This window comes from Dermacentor andersoni, chromosome 1 (assembly GCF_023375885.2).
Source record: "Dermacentor andersoni chromosome 1, qqDerAnde1_hic_scaffold, whole genome shotgun sequence".
NCBI lineage: Eukaryota > Metazoa > Arthropoda > Arachnida > Ixodida > Ixodidae > Dermacentor > Dermacentor andersoni.
Genome location: NC_092814.1, coordinates 33,560,610 through 33,566,609, shown reverse-complemented (window position 1 = coordinate 33,566,609; position 6,000 = coordinate 33,560,610).

Genomic DNA, 6,000 nt, shown 5'->3' with positions numbered 1-6,000 from the left:
ACTGCCTGGTCAATGCCTCCTTTGGCGTGGTATAGTTCAACTGTTTTGCCACTAGGAACATGGGCAGAGTGGCGCTAGTTATAACCTGTTCGCTGTCTGCTTTCGCGATAGGTTCCAACATGGTTCCAACGCTCGTGCTGCCATTTAGGCAGGCACAAAGTGCTTGTATTTGTTGTAAATGTATAAATTCACAAATATGAAAAGAAAGCAACATTTGGGAATGTTTTGTGTTTGAATAGTGAAATTAGAGGAGGAGGAGGAGCGGTGCAAGAAACGTAAACAACGAGCAAATGTAGCAGCTGCAATGCTAGACGACATAACTTTCCCTTTCCTGGCCTCCGTAAAGAACTGAGAAAAATGTTTTAGAAGATTTATAGGATAAACTAGCTTTTTTTTTTAAAGTTCATTACGGATAGCTTAATGTCAGAGATGACATTAGGATTTACTGCTGTGTGCCGTAATGAAAGGGAGATGATCGATTAAAAGCATACTTACATGTAATTCCTGCGCCCGATGCGTGCAAGCAATTGATCGAGTATGTTTCAATGAAAGGTTAGCATAACTTCTTTTTAATATGTTTTTTTATGTCTAGGTGAGTTGAAAGTTTGCAAGAGCGATCCCAGTGCTTTAAAACGTGCTGCAATTTAGGCCAATTGTGCCACGGAACATTTTTAAAACTACAAAGCTAGCTTTATAACTGCGTGGTACGGCGGCAGCATAACGGTGGTGCGAAAGATACGTACGCATCGAAGCTGTATGCGTAATTCTCTTTTTGAACTCACGACACATTCACGGGCAACTTGTAAGAGTTAAAATGAGTGGTAATCGTTCCGTCGCCGAACGTTTGGGTGGTTTCTAGTTTCTAAAAAAAGCGCAGAAGCGGACTTTACGATGTATACATAAAACTTTTGTAAAGTTTACAAACTCTATACACAATGTGACTTGATGTGAAAGATCTGTGCGGTTTACTACTGCGTGAGGAAAGCCAATACGAACGGCTATTTAACGCTATTTTAGAGAGCAGCGGACTACACGCACCGACATTTTTGAGGTTTGAGCAGTCAACTTTTGGAGCCAAGTGACCGATCAAAGCCTTCTGACATCACTATCACTGTGATAGCAAAAATCCATCAACTATGCAAGCAGTTCGTCTCAACACAACAGCCGCCATTCTAATTACAACGCCGCCCCAAACCCCAGCAAAAATTGACCCCAGTCATAGAGTTTCTCACTATAACACCTAGAGGGTAATCTGGCGCCACCGTCTATGGGAGTTTCTTAAGGGGGCACCGTGCCGTCATGGGAATGACGGTATATGTGTCTGCGAGGCTCGTGTTGGCTGGTGTTGTAAGAGGCTTCGTCTAAAACGTGGATATGGCTACGCAAATAATGCGTTCTCAAAGTAAAATCTTCATAAAATGTTTCCATTCACGCATATTACATCTTTACTCACCCACGATGAATGACCAAGCGAAGAAAAGCAAGAACAGACGACCAACTGTTTCAAAGCGAGCGCGAACCTTGTCGTCTGTTCTCCAACTTTAGCGGCCCGCTGATACTTTTTACGTAACATGTAGTCGTAGACACAATAACAAGTTCTCATAGTTAAACAAAACATGTTTTCGCGTAATAATAAAGCTAAAACAGCTTTTCACGTGCTGTTTTAGTAGAAAATGAATCATTGTGACAGACGGAACGGCACTTGCCAAGCGCGTCTTCAAGGTGTCCTGTCTCTACGAGAACGATGCCAATCCGAATCCACAATATACCGGCATTCCCATGCATACCACAGCGCAGCAGCGCCAGATTTCCCTCTAGGTAATGTAGTGAGAAACTCTATGACCCCAGTCAACTATAAAGTAGCAGACGAATAGTTGGATGGATAGGTGGATGGATGTTATGAGCGTCCCCTTTGTAACGGGACGGTGGGTTGTGCCATCAAGCCCTTGCTATCATACTGTTTTAGGTTTTAAAAAAAAGAAACCACGGTGAGCTCTCACAACCAAATTTTCTGACACCCTATTGTTAACTTTGTTTTTGTACGTATCCGTTTTTGTCGTCTCCCTACTTTTCTTCCGCCAATCTTCCAATCGCCTCATACTAATCTCTATTGCACACATGTTTACTTTCCCCCTGCTCTCGCTGAACCCAAGGGCTTAAGGAGGCCAGTATGGGCCAGTGGTGTATAAATTGGCAGCTGGGCAGGCATCTTCACATTCTAATAAAACATGCTCCATCGTTTCCTAAGCTTTACCGCAGCTAGCACATGCTTCTTCGTTCTTATATTTCGCTTTGTAGGTGCGTGTTCTAAGGCACCTCTGATCTCACTTCAAAAAGTAATGAGCTTCCCTTTGAGTTATCATAAGTTGTTTCTTTCCTGATTTCGTTCTTTCCTCTTAAGTAGTTACTCATGGCAGGTTTCTTTTCCATTTACGCCACCCATGAGATTATCGCGTGCGTCTATTTGTCGTACAAAAATCCCTCACGTGACCTGATCCTAGGTGCCTAGGGACAGTATCATTTAGGGATTTTTGAGAAGGCGCGATGCTGGCGCCGAGCGTGTTCGTCCTCGGCGTGATCGTTCTCTGGACCGCGCGTTGTTCAACGTTGCTCATGTAATCGTGCGTGCGTTGCTTGTGTGTTGGTTGTAGGTTCTGTGTACTTGGCGGAAAGCCGTGAATAGTGGCGGTGCGGCAATGCGGCTTTGGCCTCGATGAGCTCTGGCACTACAGAATCTGCGTTGTGTGACCCGTGCTTTCTTGAGAACCCGGCGGTGGTGACAATTGAAATATCGAAGTGGCCTAGCGCCTCGGCAGCGAAGTTCTGCGAACCGCGATGTGGCGTCGCCGTGTCCGACTTTGCTGAACGGACATCGAGGCATGTGCTGATCGCTGCAAGTCATGTAAATGCAACTGCGTCGACCGCCCACTGTTCAGCACCGAATGTGTGTTTGTTGTGCTGTGCTTGAAACGAATGATGCAGCCGTGCAGCGGGGGTGGCGGAGGAGCAGAGTGGTTTAGGGTTTGCGCGTTCACAGACATGTGCTCCCGTCTTGGTCTCATTAGCGGCTGTCGCGGGATTGTGGTGCGCTAGCTCCTTGCCTAGTATGAAGTTTACGACGCTAACACACAGCATGTTCACGTTTTTCCGCGTTAAGGCCAGAATACATGGAGCGAATATGCGACGAATAGTCGGCGTTCGACGCCCGGCGGCGTACGCGCGACGCGCGGCGGCGGAGAAAACGTCGTTCGCCGCAGATCCAGCTGGCGCAGAAAAGTTCGTCGGGCGGCGACGGCACCGGAAGCGGCAAACGAGCGGCGCCCCAAAGCGAGCCAATCAGGTCTCACTATCCGCCCCGACTTCCGGCTATAGGCTTCCCCGCTTGTCCGTGTATCCCGATCCCGCTCTATCGTTCACGCCGGTCTCCCGCTTTTCGTATTCATGGCATCCAAAGCGGCGCGGCTGGAATTTAACAAGTTAATAACAGCCATGGTTAGACAAGCTCACGTGCGCTACTTTCGGGTCTGCTTGCTTCGGCCGCGCGCGCGTTGAGCCATAGTTGAGCCACAGAACAGAGCCGCGGAGTCGGAGGAGCCGAAAGTTGTTTACCCGCCCAGTGTTGTCACAACGCGTAGCATCGCCGCTTTCTTTAAACTACATCGGCACATGAATGTCTCAAACAGATAAAAAAGACTAGAAATCATTTCTAAACAAAATTTTACGCGTTTTTAGAGTGTTCAGTAATTCAAAAGCGATAATAATTGTCGTTAAAGTTTTTTTTTTTTTGTCATGTATTCCAGTACAGCGCATTTGCCTCGTCTAGCCACACTGATAACAACGCAGCGACTCGCCGGCGGCGGCCGGCCTGTCTTCGCTCCATGTAGCGCAGCCCGACGAACATACGGCGTCGCGCCGCGGCAGATTTTCTGCCGCCCGAACTTCGTCGTGAAAGTTCGCTCCATGTATTCTGGCCTTTATATGTCATTTGCATGACGGCCGAGTTGAAAACGAGACATATAGTGTTCTTTGCGTTTGTATGTTGTAAATTACGTTCTATTGTGGAAGTTCTGGGAGTCTTATTACGCAATGAGTGCGAACTTAAGCATAAACACATATGTGTGTCTGAAATTTTGAATTACCCATAATACCCTTTACGACTGATAAGTGGGCTACACGGCCTGTGTGAATCAGCTACCGTATATTGCGACGCTCTTCCGTGTGGTAGACTGATGCATGGTGCGCGTTTCTTACTGTTGTAAAAACCACTTGTTTATTCACTCAATACAAATGTACGGCTTCATCGCCGCAGTACATTTTAGTTACGCGGTGAAGCATACTAAAAGTGGGAGGGGGCCGCTATCAGCCAGCATAGTATGTCCACTTAGGTGACCTGAGAGGCGGCGTGTGCGCGAGTGTATAATTAAAGAAGTCTTATTATGTCCAGTGACAGTGGCCCCTTTTCACTTTTAGTATGCTTCACTGCAGTACATTGCTTAGGCTTCACCGCGAAATAATAGTGTATTGCGAGAAAGATAATCCTAAAAAGCCTAATTATGCAAAGTTTCTTTTGTAGCTTGCTACACCGCAATGCAGGGGTGTAAATAAGCATCGTGCAGTAAAGCATACTAAGAGTGGAAAGGGCACATAGGTTTACACTGTGCTCGTTACTTTCAATTGTGACATAATTTGCAAGTGCATCTGTGCTCGTGGTAAGCTTCATGGACAATTCTTTGTACATTACAAATTAATATTGCAATGAAGCTTACTAAAGCACATTCGCCATTATGGCACGTGTTATTCACCTTCAATGCAGGAGCACATTGCAGATTCTTGCCCCTGCTTTTGGCTGGACTGCACATGCTCTTTGAGAATTGATTCATTGTTCATAAGCGCACTGGTACTTTACTCTAAACTGGAGGGCTCAAGTTGATATGAGAGCACAACTTTAGTAAGGGGACAAGATGTTGCCAAGATGGTTGCAGCACAGCTTTTTTTTTTCTTCCAGGCACCTTTTCTACTTGAAGCTTCCATTGCAGTGTTTAGAACACCATTTAACCAGCAGATAGTGTATATAAATATTGGACACTGATTGGGAACATCACCTAAGTTCATGCCTATATATAGTAAAAAGATGTAGCACGACCAGACAAAATAAAAGAAGGGGGTGTGCTGTAGCAATACTAAGTGTTAAATGGTGCTTTATCCTTTCCCTTGAGTTTTCTGTTTTGTGCTGTTTATGAATCCTCCGCAGTAACCATGCGAGTGCTGAGCTTGAGCTTGTTGGTTTCAAGTCTCATGGTTGTTACTAACAGAACAGTGTGATAAACGAACAAGGGCTTGGAGGCATCCATTCACCTTGCTTGCCTCATGGTGCTGCTTCATAAGCACCGTGAGCATCCAGGCCAATTTGGAAGGGAGGTTTGTTGCAATTGCTTTTGAACTTTATTGCCACCAAACCAACAGTGCTCTCAATGACAGCTTTTGGACAGTAGAATGCTTGCACCCAGCAAAGTCTTAAGAAGGAAGCATTCAGGATGTGCAAAATAGGCTTTTGAAGCTGGCAGCATTACTGAAGGGGCTTTGCCCATCTGCCCTCTTTATGGATACACAAAGATGATTTCCTCTTTAAGAGGGATTGTTTCAGAGGTCGTTACATGGCAACAGTGTTGGGTGTTTAGTAGCTTGTCTTTGCCCACTGTTAATAACCTGTTCCTTCTCCAGTGCCCCTGTGAAGTGCCTACTTTTTGGACACAATGTGCTGTCCATGCATTCATGCATTTTTAGCTTGTAAAGACGTCTATTACCCCTTGCCTCAAGCTGGTCTTTGCTGATGTCACCCAAGAAGGCATTGGGGAGTATGGCAATGTACGCTTACAAAACACTGTCGATACCAGTGAAACTAAATTAATGGAGCCGCTGTTCTTTTTTTGTCCACTCCATCCTTGTTAGTTACAATATGTAGTTGGTCGTGCATAGCCTGCGCACTAAGACTTGTTGGCA